The sequence below is a fragment of the Cervus elaphus genome, chromosome 1 (genome assembly GCF_910594005.1).
Source record: "Cervus elaphus chromosome 1, mCerEla1.1, whole genome shotgun sequence".
Lineage (NCBI taxonomy): Eukaryota > Metazoa > Chordata > Mammalia > Artiodactyla > Cervidae > Cervus > Cervus elaphus.
Window position 1 is genome coordinate 13,733,174 of NC_057815.1, and position 17,876 is coordinate 13,751,049.

General features: G+C 42.3%; 1 protein-coding gene across 5 annotated transcripts in view; it reads right to left on the minus strand.

The window, feature by feature from the left end:
• LOC122684146 (poly(A)-specific ribonuclease PARN-like) overlaps window positions 1-17,876 on the minus strand; it is a 192,952-nt gene that overhangs the window by 135,059 nt on the left and 40,017 nt on the right. The window lies entirely within an intron of this gene.

Below are 17,876 nucleotides of genomic sequence, written 5' to 3' on the forward strand. Positions count from 1 at the left end.
TGCGCCCTGCACTCCTCCCCAGCCCAGAGCACCGAGGGTGACTACTCCTCCGACGCTGCCCCTGCTGAGGCACCCGGGGCCTGTGGCCACGCAGTGGACACTAAAGTCCTCTCTGACCTGGCACTTCTCTGCGCACTCCACAGACCTGAAAAAACGCTTTCTTACTGGAAATTCAACTTCTTGGCTTCCATGACAGTCCCCCTGCCTGGGATAATTACCCACTCAATTGTGAGCTTAATAAAATGAACAACTGTCACCGTTTCTTGTTTACCCTTCTCAATTTTCAAAACAGAGATGTCAGCCAGGATCTGCTCATTTGAAGTATACACAAAGTATACTTTGGTGCTTCTGAAGTAGACACAAAGACCCGGATTAAGTGGCAAATGTGCAGCCATCTATGTCATTCCTCTCAGTATTCCGGATTTAAAAAAAAAAAAAATTTCCTGAACTCCAGGTGCCTTACAACGCTGTGTTACTTTCTCTTGCCCAGCAGAGTGAGTCAGTAACACACACACACACACACACACGTCCCCTCTGCTGTAGACCTCCTTCCCATCCGGGTCATCCCGGAGCACCGGGCAGGGTTCCCTGGCTGCGTGGCGGGTCCTCATCACTTGCCTACTTCACACAGCGCATCAGCAGTGTCTGTGCGTCAATCCCAACCTTCCGATTCAGCCCACCCCCTCCTCCCCACGGGAACCAGAAGTTTGTTCCCTACGTCCGTGACTATTTCTGCTTTGCAGGTAAGTTCACTTGTACCAATTCTCTAGGCTCCATGTATAAGCAACGTTATATGGTATTTCTCTCTGTCTGACGTACTTCACTCTGTATCACAATCTGCAGATCCATCCACGTCACTGCTAATGGCATTATTCCATCCTTTCTACGGCTGACTAACACTCCACTGTATATGCATACCACTTCTTCTTGGTCCCTTCCTCAGCCAATAAATATTTAGGTTGCTTCCATGTCCCAGCTACTGTAAATAATGTGGCTAGCATACATCCTTTCAAATTATAGTTTTTTCAGGCTATATGCTCAGGAGTGGGATCATGTAATAGCTCTATTTTAGCTTTTCAAGGAATCTCCATACTGTTCACAATAGTGTCTATACCAATTTACATTCCCACCAACAGTGAAGGAAGGTTCTCTTTTCTCCATACCCTCTCTAGCATTTATCGTTTGTAGAGTTTTTGATGATGGTCATTCTAATTGGTAATACCTCACTGTACTTTGATTTGTATTTCTCTAATAATTAGGGCTTCCCAGCTGGCACAGTGGTAAAGAATCCATCTGCCAATGCAGGAAACGCAGGTTCAATCCCTGGGTTGGGAAGATTCCCCAGAGTAGGAAACGGCAACCCACTCCAGTATTCTTGCCTGGAAAATTCTATGGACAGAGGAACCTGGCAGGTACAATCCATGGGGTCTCAAAGAGTTGGACATAACTGAGCATGCATGTACACAATAATTAATGATGTTGAACATCTTTCCATGTTTTTTTGGCCATACGCATGTCTTCTTTGGAGAAATGTCTATTTAGATCTTTCACCAATTTTTGATTGGGTTGTGTGTTTCTTTGATACTGAGCTGCATGAGTTGTTTGTATATTCTGGAGATTAATCCCTTATCTGTTGCTTTGTTTGCAAGTATCTGCTTCCATTCTGAGGGAGTAGGCTAGATCTTACAAATGGATCAAGCCACTCCATGCATGCTCAGTCATGTCTGACTCTTTGTGACCCTATGGACTATACAGTCCATGGAATTCTCCAGGCCAGAATACTCCAGTGGGTAGCCTTTCCCTTCTCCTGGGGATCTTCCCAACCCATGGATCAAAGCCCGGTCTCCCCCATTGCAGGCCGATTCTTTACCACCTGAGCCACAAGGGAAGCCCAAGAATACTGGAGTGGGTAGTCTATCCCTTCTCCAGGGGATCTTCCTGACCTAGGAATTGAACCGGGGGGTCTCCTGCATTGCAGGCAGATTCTCTACCAGCTGAGCTCTCTGGCATCTCACTGCCCAGATCATGCTTGGGCATTCTGGCCTTATGGTTTGTTGTGGGATTAAAAAAAAAATCCTATTAAACCCATCACCCATATACTATAGGCAGTGTTATGAAGAAATCATTTCCAGCATCTGATCCCAGTGAGTCTCCTTTGGAGGCACCCACAAGGGGGCTCTATTTGAGGATTAAGTCCTAAGAAAAAGATTTTAAATGGTATTCTCCCAAACCCCATTCACCCTTCCCACTTTTTTTTTTCTTTTGCTATAGGAAATTTAGAGTCAAATTCATGGTTGAGTCCCAAGAATTGTGGGACTTGAAGACACGAATATTCAATGTTTCCGTCTTGTTCCTCTACCCCTACTGATTCTGTAGAGGTTGGGAGCAAAGGTTAGACTTCTGAGGCTAGCATTCTACCTCCATCTCCCAGAATGTTAAATGTCGGCAAGTTACTCAATTCCTGTAAGCATCACTTTCTCAAGTGCACAACACAGGTAAGAGCAGTCCCCACCTCCTACGGCTGGTGTAAGAAACACGCACCTAGATCACAGGGAGCACCCGACAAATGCTAACTATGCTGTCGCTGCTGGTGCTGTGGCTATCATCACTCACCGCAAACCCTCTGTGCGGAGACAGGAGCACAGACGCACAAATAAACTGCAGTCTGGCGTGCCCAATCTCGAGGTTTGTTACTGAAGAAGAAAACAGACAAAACAGGGAGGTGGGAGGTTTAAGCCTATCTGTTCTAAGTTATTATGGATCTATGCTGTTTCACCAAAACTTCAATAAAAAAGGATTAAATACAACACTACTTTGGTATTGTTTAGATATAATGATGTATTTTATAAAATATGTATATGTTTTAAAAAGCTTACCCTGAGTCCTAAATATCTAGACCAAAATTTATAATATTAGTATAAATATTAGTATAAAGTCAGGTCTTTGAGTGCTCCTTTTAAGTTGACTCACATATCATTACAGCTCTTAAACAAAAGACCCCACCCAACTATAAACGCTTTAAAAGATAAGCATCCTCCACTCTGTTGAGATGACCCTATTAGCATGTTCCAAAGAGAGACTCAAGAAGCAGCTGATCTGGTAGCCTATTACTGTCAGAGCAGCCAAATATCAATTATCCCAAAGCCAATACCACATGGTAACTGGCAGATGCTCCTCAGAAATTCTATTCCACATGTTAACTCATTTACTTAAGAAGCTGAACTTAAACACATTAAAGATCTTTGTGTAAATGGTATCTTTCTGACTTTATGAACTAATGCCTGAGGAAAATGAGTAAAAGATGGAAAGATGGAAAACCATGGTTTGCTCACCTAACTCAATTGGCTGTCGGAACACCCCAGCTGTCCCAATGGCTCAGGATGTGAGGCGCCAACAGACCGCTGCATCCCAGCCACACGTGTCCTCTCCCCTGCAAGCCAACTGTTTCTGCTCCCATCCTCATCACGGAAGGGGGGACACTAATCCAGGAGGTAGATCTCTGTTTCACAACACCTACGTCACACCTGCTTTTACTCATCAGAAGGAAGTTCTTGTCCTCTGCACACTTAGAAAACAAACTAGCACAACTCTTAAGAGTTTTATGTCTTTCTGAGACTAAAGACTTTATAAACTGAAACTTGAGACTACGCTAAGGTTTAAACAGTATGACCATCCTGGTGGTTTTCTAAAGATGTGAAAATGAGTTCTTTCATCATCATGTATAAGAACTGACTTTTTAAAAAAAAGATCATATTTCATATGTGATAAATTGCTACAATTTACAGGAACTCAGTATTTGGTTACTAGTAAGCAATGTAAGGGTGTTGTAGAATCCTTTAAAAACTTTAGAAATTATCATTGAAAGTCCCTTTTAAAGTATGATATTAGAAAAGACTTCTGTCTATGTAGAAGTTAAGGCAAACCACCGAGTTGGGGATATTGTTTTTTAAATTAAAACTACACTATGAAATTGTTGCCACAGACAACAATTTGGTACAGGCTTACAATTTACAACTGTTTTCTAAATCTTTTTTGTTTTCTAATTCTTAAAAAAAAAGAGCATTATAAACATACATAATATGTGGATTAATAATAGTGTCTTCAAATTTTATAACATACCCATTGAGCTTACCATATGTATAATGATTCATTAAACAAAACAAGGGCTTCCAACAAAACAGGAGTAGCAGAGCAGAAACCACTTTCATAACTCAGATGTTTTCAAGGACACAGATTCTATTCTAAATGATATCAAGGAAAGAATAACATTTTAATTAAAATTTTTTTTTTTACTTTTGTGCAACAGTGAATTGCTTTTCATAAAGAAATTTAAATTCTCCTTCAATCTCTGTGTCCTCTGGGCCCTAGTTCTCTTCTCCGTTTGACAACTTGTTTCTACAAAAAGAAGTCTAGGGAATACTTTTGAAAGAAAAGAGAATTCAAAGCAAGTATTATCTTTAATGAATGTAAGATGGATTTTGCAATCTATCCACCTAGTTCCATATATTTTCTACCTGTAACTCTTGTTGATACTATAAAGCAGAAAAAGGTAAACAAAATCAGTGAATTTTATTTCTGAATTGGGAAAGTTCTCTACATAACTTTATCCTGAAATCTTTCACAGAAATCTTCCCTATAAGGAACTGGATCACCATGAATCTCTTCAAATATGCTAAATCATTCAACAAGCAATTTCCACAGGGTAGCTATGATGTAAGGTAATTTTTTCTACATGCAATCATACACATGCAATAAGCTTTGGTCATCAAATTCTACTCTAAAAAAACATTTCAGCATTTGAGTGATTTTTTTTAAATAATACTGTTCTTTCGTGAGAAGAAATAATACAGTAACAATGCAACATTTTCACTAACTATTTAGAGAAAAGGGAAAAAAACTAATATCTTAGAAAACCATGCCTCCAAAATAACTTAAATATTACTTTACAAAAATTAGCAGATCTTGGGATCATAAGTGAATACACACACATACTTACAAATATTAACAAGTAGTGTGTGCACATGCATGTGTGCAAGCCACCCCCCCCAACACACACACACACACACACACACACACACAGATCCCACAGACAGTGATCTAGTGATCTAGAGCCTTGTGTTTTCAGGAGAGAGGAGACAGCCGTTCAGTGGGCCAGCCATCACTCATAAAACCCCACAGAGGTACTGGTTGATAACATTCATGTTCTACATATTTCCCATAATCTAAAGTACCTTTTCATGACTTTCTGCCCACTGCAACACTCATTTTAAAAACAGATGTCAAATGCAAATCAAAACTACAATGAGGTATCATCTCACACTGGGCAGAATGGCCATCATCAAATAGTTTACAAACAATAGCTAGGACATGGAAGCAACCCTGATGTCCTTCAGCAGATGAATGGATAAGGAAGTCGCGGTACACATACACAATGGACTATTACTCAGCTATAAAAAGGAACGCATCTGAGTCAGTTCTAATGAGGCGGATGAACCCAGCGCCTATTATACAGAGTGAAGTAAATCAGAAAGAGAAAGACAAATATCGCATATTAACACACATATATGGGATCTAGAAAGGCGGTACCAACGATCCTATGTCCAAACAGGGCAGCAAAGGAGACACAGATGTAAGAACAGTCTCTAGGACACGGCTGGATGAGACGGCGGGACGACTGGAGAGGAGAGCGCTGGAACATGTGTGTTGCCACAGGTACAGTAGCAGCCATGGGAGTGTGACGTACCCGCAAGGAGCGCAGGGCAGGTGCTCCCTGGCAAGCTGCAGGGCCGGGTGGGGAGGGGTTCAGGAGGGAGGGGTCACGCGGATGTAAGTCAGAGGCCTCCACAATACTCTCCGGGGATCGTCTTCCAATTAAAATAAATTCATTCATTAAAAAACGAAACACAGATGTCAGAAGTCCTGCAAGGCCGTGAAGACACGCTGGCCCCGCAGCCCTTCCCGGCCTCCAGGGCGCCCCGGCCCCGGCCCAGAGGCTCCCTGGCGGCGGAGCGCCCGACGCCCAGCGCTGGCGGCCGCAGGGCAGCCGTGTCACGAGCCCCCTCCACCACTAAAGCCATTCACCTCTGGCCTTAGACTCAACCAAGCTACTTTGTTTAAAATAAACGTGTCTTTCTAACTGACCATTCCATGATAGAACTGTACACCTAGTCTCACACGAGGCTGCGTGGCAGGTGCCCGCACACACAGCCCCGCGGAGCGCGGCGGCCGTCCTGGCCGGACTCTGCAGAGGGGGCAGCGGGGCACGCCCGCCGGGAGAGAGGGCGCGTGTGGCCGTCCGGCCGCCTCCGCCTCCCCGATGCCGGCCTCAGGGAAACGCACTCCGAACAAACCATTCCGGAGACACGCGCCTCCGCCCCAGGACCTGAGCGAGCCCCCCGCAGTGGACCCCGGGCTCGGAGAGGAAGTGTGTGTCAGCTGTGACAACGGGACCCCCAGCCACGGTCTGCCAGTGTGGGAGTACACGGAGATCTCCGCTAAAACTGCTCTAAAAATAAGGCACATTCAAAAAATAATTTGCAGGTACCAAACACCACCCCAGACTTCACTTGTATTAAAATGGTACCTTAAAGTTGCCAAAGATTCTCCGTATTTCAGGATAAGTCTTTTACTGCGTTTAAGTCAAAATATCATGGTAAATACCTTATTCTTACCAGAAGTTAGAGCCATGTTTAGAAGACCACCACCAAAAGAAATGTGATTGTTAAAATCAACATAAGGATCTGGGTTTTCGTAGCTTTACTGTCATTATTAATAAAGAATACTGTAGAAAGGCAAAGCTCTTTTAAAGTGGCCATTCAAAAGCAGTACATTAATAGGTGACTTTTTTTGATAGACCATGAATCAGCTTAAGCCGTTTTTCTCCTTTTTACTATCACTGCTCACCCCTCTCTCAGCAAGACCATTCCCAGGGCCACGACTCATCCCCTCTCGTGCTCCAGTCTACCCTTGGTGACATCTCCCGCTTCCGTCCCGCAGTCACGGTCTCCGCTCCCTGATGCGCCTCCGCCTCCCATCCACGTGTCGGCCCGCCATATCTCCAGGGCGTCCGCTTGCCCCGCCCTGCTGACACCCCATCCGTCCGGTGCCGGCTTGGCCTCCTTCATCGTGTAATTAACGCATGATTTACTGAGCAATCACACGGTTATGTGCACTGTCAGCTCTCCTCATTAACCTTTTCTTTTTAGATCCATTTCTAACACTCATTTCTCCTAGGAAGGGATTTGTTTTTCATGGCAGTGGCTGAACACATGAGAAGCAGATCTGAATAAAGAAAAGCAAAAACACAGAACATAGGAGTTACATCAGGGGTAGATTTCTTTATGATTATTAACCTGCAGTCCTGGAGGATGAAGAAAGATGAGGTGAATGCCAGTCTGTATACTGCACATTTTCTACAAAATACTGATACTTTCTCCAAATTAAAAACAGAGAGACGAAAGTGACGGTGACATGTTTAGTACTAGACACTGAGTATTTTTTGGTTCCAAATGTACCTTGAAGCTAAAAAGAAAAAGTAAGAAGCCAGAAGAGTCCTAACACATGAAACTTTCCTTCCCTTTAGCGGGGCAAGGCGTGCAGCAAAGCAGCAGCGCTGTGCCGTCCAGAACCGCCCTCAGGAGCCGGGCCCTCAGACCGGAGCGGGCGCACTGGCTCTGGGCTCGGGCCGCTCACTGCCGGGGCAGGGTGCAGGGCGGCCGGCGCCGACACAGAAGAGCTGGTGGGCACGGTCACCGAGACGGGCCTTGGCCGGAGCCGGGTGCAGGACCATCACCGCGTCCGCCCCCCTGAGATGACACTGGGGCCAGGAGAGCTCTGGCCCGGCCTCTCCTGGAAGGTGGAGACCCACAGAGGCGCCGTGGCTCAGACTCACCGACAGCTTTCCCACGGCCGCGTCCACCTGAAGGAAAGGCCCATCCAAACCATCGCCCAAACACCGAGGGAAACGGAGAAATAACTCGCTGCCACTTTCTGCTTGAGTCACAACGGGCAGACAGATAGATTTTTACTCTTTTCTAAGTGCCTGATGTTCTACCAAAACATGCAGATGCGTTAGCAGAACTGAAACAAACTGCATATTACTCAGGCTAGACCAGATGCCATGCTAGCAACCTCTGGAGGAATAAAGTGGACGTGGACCATAATACGGAGAAAGTGATTCTGGGGTGGTGTCAGAGTCTGAGAGTGTGTGTGTGCGCGTTTACATGTAGGAGCCTTAGAACAAGTATATAAAGATTCTAAGTAAACAACTAAATATCAAAGCAATATCTAATGCACTGCATTAAAAAGCAGAAAGAACTCAGATCAAAACAGGCAGCCAGGCACTGACCTAATTTAGTAATAACATTATTATGAAGAATTTACATACACCACTAACTCCAAAAGGAGTTTATTAACTGCTTTAAAAGAAATTGACGTTAACCTCAATAAATCATACTTTCCTCACTTTTCGGAGTTTGTAACTAAGAACTAAAATGCTCTTGGATAAAATAACATATCCTTCAGGAATATAGTTTAAACTAACTTGTTTCTTGTCCAAGAAGTTATTTTAGTGTATATTACTAATAAAAATGCACAGAGGCACATACATCCAGTTATGGAACATCTTTTAAAATAAAAGACTAATAAAAACAGTAATATAAGTCTCCAAGCATTCAACATGAGATATTTAAATAGCTAAAATAAACTATTATATTAATTAGAAATGATTATAGATGCAATCCTATTCATTTTAGCAAAGTATTTACCATACTTGGGCTTCCCTTGTGGCTCAGCTGGTAAAAAATCCTCCTGCAATGCAGAGACCTGGGTTCGATCCCTGGGTTGGGAAGATCCCCTGGAGAAGGGAAAGGCTCCCCACTCCAGTGTTCTGGCCTGGGGAATTCCGTGGACTGTACAGTCCATGGGGTCGCAAACAGTCGGACACGACTGAGCGCCTTTCACTTCACTTAGCATACACACCGCAAGTACACGTATGCGAACGGAACTCTGTAATCTGAAATGTATAAGAACAAAGGCAAAGTCAGGTGGCATGATCCCCATGCCAGTTTTGTTCCTAAGAGCAGACAAACAGAAGGACCTCCACGGCTGCCTCACAGGATAAGGATGGGCAGTGTCTCTGACTTTTCCTGAATTAACTTCAAAGCCTGGCCTGGGAAAGTAAGTTTAGTGACCAGTACTCTCTCAAAAGCCACTGTGCTTTAGTATCTCAACCGCAGCTACTGGGAAATTTACCCAACACTGAAAACAGTTTAGATTAAAAGAAGCTAAATCTGCTGAAAATGATAACAAAGACCCTATTTGTAATAAAAAAAAAAAAAAAAAGCAAAGGATTCAGAAGCTCATCTTCTGTGAGACAGAAAAAGGAGAGCTCCTAGACCTACCCACCACTTCCCACCAAGACCATTCCTTGGGAACGTATCCATTCCTTGGGAACGTCACTTCTCCCTACTGTAGCTCCTTCTATATCTGTATTTCTCAACTCTCTTTAGCTGCCTCCCTGAATTCCTGAATTCTTGCTTTCTGCTCATATAGCATATCATTAATAAATAGGAAACTTTTACCTTTTAAACTGTGCTGTTTTAAAATTAAATAAAAGCCACAGCTTAAATTGTCCTTACTGTCTCCCAACAAACTGTTCTAGATGTGTCGAAGCTGGCCAAGTCATGTGAGATCACAGACCACCTAGGCAGCACTGGCTTAACCCTCTCATCATCAAACTTCTTTTAAACGTGGTGATTCATTTACTGACATATGATGCACATGCAAAAATGCCTTAAAGAAGCCAACAGAGCCACCTGCATCCCTTTAATAACCGGGCTACACCTGCCTTTTCAGACTGCTCTTCTCCTCACTCCCACCTGCCCGCTAACTGCCACTCACCCCTCAAGCCAGGCTCACTTACAGCCTCCTATAGCAAGTCCTCCCGGGTCACTATTCCAGCCGCCTTCCCAGGCAGAATCAGAGCCCCCTTCCCCCGCTGTAGTCCTACAACATCTGATGGTTTCCTTTAGAACAAAAAGCACCACACTGTCTGGAATCGGGATTTCGTGAAAGGAATTTTAATAAAGCCCCCCAAAATCTTCATGAACAAATTTAAACCAATACACTGGATTTTTAGTTAATTCTCGTTCCCCATACTGGACTACCTGTTCCCTGAGAACAGAGCCACCTTCACGTCTGTTCACTAAGGCATCCGCACAAACCAGCAGGGGCCAGCTTCTCAAACACTGGCCACCAACCCTCCTTTCATTGGCCCCGCGCACCTACTTATTTACAACTCCAGAAACACGCGGCAACCTGGATGTCCCTTAAACCCAGGATATTTCTGTGCCTTTACTCATTTTATTCCATGTTCCTTCCTTTTATTTATTTCATGGATCCTCTGCTGCCTTCCAAGGATCCATGAAAAAAATACTGCTTATTTCGTGACCTTTCATCATCCTCCAAGGCTCACAGCCTGTTATATAACCTTTGGGAAGTCTTCCCTGCATCCCTCAGTCAAAATTCCCTCTTTCCCATGGTTTCAAGTCATTCTTAATGTAAACACTGGTGGAAGCATTTAATAAAGTGTGACTGAAAGCAGGGCCTAATCAGATACAAAGCTCCCATGGAGCTGGGACCACATTCTTCATTCATCCTCACCCCCAGATACATGCCTAGGAGGGTTTATAAGCATGCCACAAGTGTATTTAAATAAATACCTAGCTGACTATTCCCAGCACAATAGTACCGGATGCAAATTAATGGTTCTACCATCAAGATGTGAATAGAAGAAACAGCATCTCATTGATAGTTTTAGATTCTTAGACATTTTCAGTGCCTTTAAAAATTAAGTTTATTTCATTAAGAAATATTAACTTTTAAGGTTCCTTTGACTTTACAAGAATCCAGTATGTAGAAAACTGAATTTCAAGAGTCTTCGCAGAGCACTTAAGTTTCTCTCATGCCAATAACTTATTTCTTTTTATTGTAGTTCTAACCCACTAGACTAGCAGTTCCTCGAGAACAAGAACTAGACTGTCTTAAAAATGTAAATCTACATTTAATTTTTTAAATTAGTATAATACTATTTCAGAGAGGCCAGAAGGGAGGAAAGGAGAGCATCTGTAACCTCATTACTTGAACCCAGATTAATTAATTTATTAGAAATTAAATTTTCTTCTTTTCCTTTCAAATATTTAAAATATGTACATTTTATAAACTTTTCATTTATGATATATAGTATCATCTACTCCTTCTTACATGCATCTTTTCATATTGTTATATAGTTTGCCCATTTGTTTTCACTGGATACATAACCATCCGAAGGATTAACTTTAGCCGTTTCTCGTCACATAACATTGTTTACTTTCACATTTCATTATTACACATCCCAGTCCTTATTTTTAATTATTTTCCATAAGCGAGGGTCCCTTATGTTAAATTACTGAATCAAAGGTTATGAACATTTCTCTTGCTGCTGAAGCACAACCAACATGTTTTCAGTTAGAGCTACATCTTCCTCTAAGCTTTTTTCATTTATACAGTGGTAAGAAGTAGGTGTCGTCTCTGCCAGCTCCCACAAACCTACTTCAGAACCATTCACATGCCATTCACATTCAATAAATGTTCAAATATTCCTCATTAAGAGATAAAATGTAGAAAATATTACCCATTATTATAACCTTACCAGTGTCTTTATAGGCTATATATAGAATATATGAATACAATATGAATAAAACAGCAGAATACACTTTATAATGAGGGACAAGACAATGCCGCAGATCTGCTCTCTCTATTGCGGGAATATAAATCATATCATTTAAGGAAATCTGTTTTTGTTGGCACACCAAATTTTAATGTGTGTGGTTAAGTGTGGTTAAGTCATACAAATTCTTTTTCCACATACCAAGCCTGCAGAGTAGCAAGCTGGATGGTAGTGTGGGATTCATTTTCCTCAGTCTTCAACCTTGGATCTCTGTTACTCACAGGGTTCTATAACCAGGGAGTGAAGAACTATTGAGTCATTTATTATAACCCACACCATAACTCACACTGCTATATAATTCACAGACACAATCGCTTTTATTATAATGACACTTTGGTAGTAGTATTTCTTTTTGTCAGTCATCAACTCTTCAGGAGAAAAATATGTATTTACATACAACTTATAGATTTAAACAACCAAGACATCGCCTAGTGAAAAGCAGATGGCTTTACTCCCTTTTTCCAACTTGAATAACTGTAATTTTATTTTGTTGCAAAAGAACACTCAATTAGACCAAAAAGCCTCTATAATCAAAAACATAATACACGTGCCCCCTTGGATTATAGCACAATTCTGTAGAGTACCTGTCAGTACAATTTGCATTTGAAAAACTATAAAAAACACTTAAGACGACAGCTGTGGAAACTAATCTGAGTAGTGAGGTTGGCAGCGCAGGCTTTATTTTCCTCCAATGGGTATGACTGTTACCTATCAATGCACAGGTCTAGCTAAAAATGGCTGGTAACTCTACCCTATGTATTTTGGGAGTTGTTTCTCCTAAAATAGAAACAGTCCAGAAAAATGATTAGAATGGCTAGAATCTTTTCTGTTTACCCACAAAACAAAGGAAGAAGATGAAGGAATATTGTTTACATGTATAGATTTTGGCTGTACATGTAATTGCTTAAAATGTTAATTCAAAATATAAATTAATTCATCGTTTTACAAATACTTTACTATTCGCTGTTTAAGGGCATGGTAAAGGAGTACGGCAGGGCTGTCTGCTGCCACCCTGTCTGTTTAACCTGTGCGCTGAGCACAGCATGAGAAATGCCGGGCTGGGTGAGTGACAAGCTGGAGTCAAGAGAGGCAGGGGAAGCATCAACCACCTCAGAAGCGCAGGTGATGCCACTCTGACGACAGGAAGTGAAGAGGAGCTAAAGAGCCTCTTGATGAGGGTGAAGGAGGAGAGTGAAAGAGCCGGCTTAAAACTGAGTGTTAAAAAAAACTAAGATCATGGCATCGGCTCCATCACTTCATGGCAAATAAAGGGGGAAAAGGTGGAAGCAGTGACAGAGCTCCTCTTCTTGGGCTCAGAATCACTGCAGATGGTGACGGCAACCATGGAATCACAAGATGACTGCTTCTTGGCAGGAAAGCGATGACAAACCTAGACAGTGTGTTGAAAAGCAAAAAACTCTGCCGACAAAGATCCATACAGTTACGGCTCTGGTCTTCCCAGTGGTCACCTACAGTGGTGAGAGCTGGACAGTAAAGAAGGCGGGATGCCAAAGAACCGATGCCTTCAAACCGTGGGGCTGGAGAAGACTCCCGAGAGTCCCTTGAATCAAGGAGATCACACCAGGCAGTCTTAAGGGAAATTACCCCTGAATAGTTGTTGGAAAGACTGATGCTAAAGCTGAAGCTCCAGTATTTTGGTCATTTGATGTGAAGAGCCGACTCACTGGAAAAGTTCCTGATGCTGGGAAAGACGGAGGGCAGAAGGAAAAGAGGGTGTCAGAGGATGAGATGGCTGGATGTCATCACCGATGCAATGGACACGAACTCGGGCAAACTTCAGAAGATGGTAAGGGACAGGGAGGCCTGGTGTGCTGCAGTCCATGGGGTCACAAAGAGTTGGACATGACTGGGCTACTGAACAACAACATTTAAGGCAATAAATTAAGAGGGAAAAGCTCCTTTAAAAGAAAATAAATGTAGTAGGTACATGATATGCATGAATACATCAACTATTCTTTAAGCTCCTAAGACTGAGTGTCTTTTAAAATTACAGAGAACCGGTTGATAAAATTAACTTACTTGTCAGAGAATTTTCTGACAAAATTGAGAAACAGGATAATGATTTGAATGTATAGGTATGATTTACAATCAACCTATTGCCAAAAAGGTTATAAGCAGATTATAACAAGAGAGTTTGTGAGACCATTAAAATATAAAATGAATAGCCAGTCCAGAGAACAATGGTTCCTCACTTTTGGGGAGCAGGTGGAGGTCACTGAAATTTTGATAAACACCAAGGAAACTCCCCCAGGTTCCCAGCTGAACATACAAATAATTTTTCCTATCATTTCAAAGGGGTTCATGAACTCCCTGAAGCTGATACACAGAGGACAGCTTAAAACCTCCAGCCACAGTGAGCCAGAGGAGAAATTTACCCCATCAAAAGCCTAGGTTAAGAAAGTTACTGTAATTAAAATGAACTATAACCCCAAGCTCCCTTGCAGCCAAAGCAAATATTAATAGAAAGCACAACAGGCTAAGTAATTGTCAGCGGCTGACAGGAGGAGATGTGCCCGTCTGTAAGAGAACTTTCCTTTGAAACCAAATCCTTGAAGAATCTGCTATGTGAATTCTTACAAAAGGACAGCCGAACACCTGAACAGACCGTGTCACGGGAGACACAGACGAAGAAGTATTTACCATACAACTGCATTTAGAAAGACTGGTAAGATATTAGGGAACGGTACTAAAATATAGACCTAACCAGCTTTCTGATAATCTAGTTTGACATAAGGTAGAAATGAGGTGATGTCACCACTCTTCAGCCTCATGTTCATTAGAGCTTCTGATACAAAATGAGAAAATTTTCAGAGTCTGGACCTAGTCTAGACAGCATATTAAAAAGCAGAGACATTACTTTGCCAACAAAGGTCTGTATAGTTAAAGCTATGGTTTTTCCAATAGTCATGTATGGATGTGACAGTTGGACTGTGAAGAAAGCTGAGCACCGAAGAATCGATGTTTTTGAACTGTGATGTTGTCAAGACTCTTGAGAGTCCCTTGGACTGTAAGGCGATCCAGCCAGTCCATCCTAAAGGAGATCAGTCCTGGGTGTTCATTGGAAGGACTGATGCTGAAGCTGAAACCCCAATACTTTGGCCACCTCATGTGAAGAGCTGACTCACTGGAAAAGACCCTGATGCTGGGAAAGATTGAAGGCGAGAGGAGAATGGGGACGACAGAGGATGAGATGGTTGGATGGCATCTCTGATTCAGTGGTCCTGAGTTTGAGCAAGCTCCAGGAGATGGTGAAGGACAGAGAGGCCTGGCGTGCTGCAGCTCATGGGGTCACAAAGAGTCAGACACGGCTGAGGGGCTGAACAACAGCAATAAGGCCTAGTCTAGACCCCTAAAGTAGGCACTGCCCACAGTGAAGTGGGCATTTGAGACCTTTACAAATGACACAAAAATAACAATCAAGAGTCAGCACAGAAGACGTGTTAAGAGTGCAGGAAATGGAGCCAGTCTGAATGTGGGACCCTCGATCACGTACCTAACAGCTGTGTGACTTTCTACCTGTGATTACACTGTAGGTTCTCATCTACAAGCTTGTAATAACAACTATTTTCACTCTCAACAGAGCTGCTGAGAAATAAGTTAATACATACAAGCTCCTGAAAAGGGTCTCTTGACCCACTCAGAACTGTGAAGATTAGACAGGGTTGGCAGGGTCTGACATTTGTTTCTTATCAGCTATTAAATAATCCTTCAAGAATATATATATATATATATATATATATATATATATATATATTTACAACTTATTTAACATGACAGGCTGTAGATTTAGTATAAATATGGACCGTAAGTCTGAAATGGTTTAGAAATGTTATGTTGGTGAAAAAATAATTAAAAACTGAAAACAAATTAATACTTTACATTAAAAAAAGAATACATATATTTAAAACTTTAGGTTACTATAGAAGCCGTTTTAACTTAAGGCAGATTTAATTTAAATGGTCTGATTTTTACTTAATGTATACATTTACTGTTAAGGTCACTACAATCCCTAATCGTAGCTAATTTATCTCTATCTATCCTGAATCAATCTCTTGCTTCCCACTTTTTCTCTCTGGTCAAAGTTTTAAGGAGTTGGAAAACCTACTCAGTTCAGTTCAGTCGCTCAGTCATGTCCAACTTTTTGCAACCCCAGGAACTGCAGCATGCCAGGCTTCCCTGTCCATCACCAACTCCTGGAGCTTGCTCAAACTCACGTCCCTTGAGTCGATGATGCCATCCAACCATCTCATCCTCTGTCGTCCCCTTCTCCTCCTGTCTTCAATCTTTCCTAGCATCAGGGAAAATATACTAAGCAGTTTTTAATGAAAACAGATTTATTAAAGACTTACTTCTCTATGAGTATCTCACCGAATGTCCAGGATTTTTCAAAACCATTTGTTCTCAAATGCCTCCATTTGGCTTCAGCTCTGTTGGTAGAGTTAATCTTTAATGCACATAAAATTACAGCAAAATCACACCTTACTCCAGAATTAGATTCTAAAGTCATCATAAAAGGAAAAAATTGCACACAGTCAAAAAATTACCTCTGAGTACCTCCTTAAACCAGAAAGAAATGGCAACCCACTCCAGTATTCTTGCCTGGAAAATCCCATGGACAGAGGAGCCTGGTGGGCTATACAGTTCATGGGGTCGCAGAGAGTCAGACAGAACTGAGCAACTAAACAACCACCACCTCCTTACACCAGCCGGTAAAGTGACGTCCTCCCATTGGGCCGGCAGAGCCCGTGTTCCTGAGTGCTGCTGGGCTCACGGCTCGTCCTGCTGCGAACGGATGAAGGGAAGAGCGTCTCTCGTCTCTCACTGAGGGACACACACGCGCTGACGAGGAGGCAGCAGAGGCCCCACACGCTCACCTCGTCTCCTTAAACAACCCTTCCCTCAAGCACGCTCTCTTTTCTTCAAGGGAGATTAAGGATGAACACTTGGATTGACAAAAGTTAAATAAGACACAATGATGTGAGACAATGTTTGCACTAAAAATTCTAAAAGCATCAATAGTTCGGATGCCATACAATTTCAACATTTCTAACTTAGCCATATAATGTGGCACTTTTTTTTTTTTTTAGATTTCCATATACAAACTGGTCAGATGTTTTTGTGCTGAATGTTCTAAACTTTCAATATTCCACTTAGCTGACAGAATTCAAATTCTGAGGAACAATTTCAAATTTCACCTGGCCCCCTTAACCCTTCCTTCAGTCAGGGATTATAGTATAAAACTAAGCTGAAGTCTCAAGGAAATTCCACAGAAATTCCTTTCCTTTCTATAAAAGTGAGAGGAACGCCAGTAAGGATGTGCGGCAATTCGGACCACGCTGCCTGGTGAGTATTCCCATGTCTAAAAATGGAATCAGATCCCTGTCATTAAGGCCGTCACCTAATGGAATCATCTACAGAAATGTGTGAGGCCAGGCCATATCAGGTCAATCAATGATCGCTCTGCTAATGGAAGAAAATGTATTTAACCACACACACACACACAACAGCAACATGATCTATGCTTCTGCAATAGAGAGAAGAAAGAACAAAATCTGTAAGAACTGGGAACCGGAGACAAAATACACTTGCCTGGCACACACAATGGGCTCTTCTGAAGCTTTACGTTAATCAAACGTTTTGCACAGCAATACTATTCTTTTAAATCCAACACTAAGACGTTTACAACTTACAGTTTTAGGGTCGCTATTTGGGCACAATGGAAAACCAAACTGAATTTACTAGTGACTTTTCACAAGTTATTGTTTCTCTTCCTAAAGCGGGGAGAGGAGGGAGAAGGAGTAAATGTCAGCAGAATTGTTTTACAAGCTAATTTCTGGGAGAGAGCTGAGACGGGAAGTGCCTTTGCAAAGGAACCTCTATGTTCAACTCACTGTCGTGAAGATGCCTTTCCAACACCCTGGAAGAATTCTTCCTCTTCAGGCCCAAACATCTCTGCCTAAAAGATGATAGACTCTTAGATATAAGTAATACATAACCAGGTTATTTTCTGATTTAAACATCAGACAATAAAGAACAAGATAATACAGCACCAGAACAATAACGTGTAAAACTAGTCTAGTTGTATAAT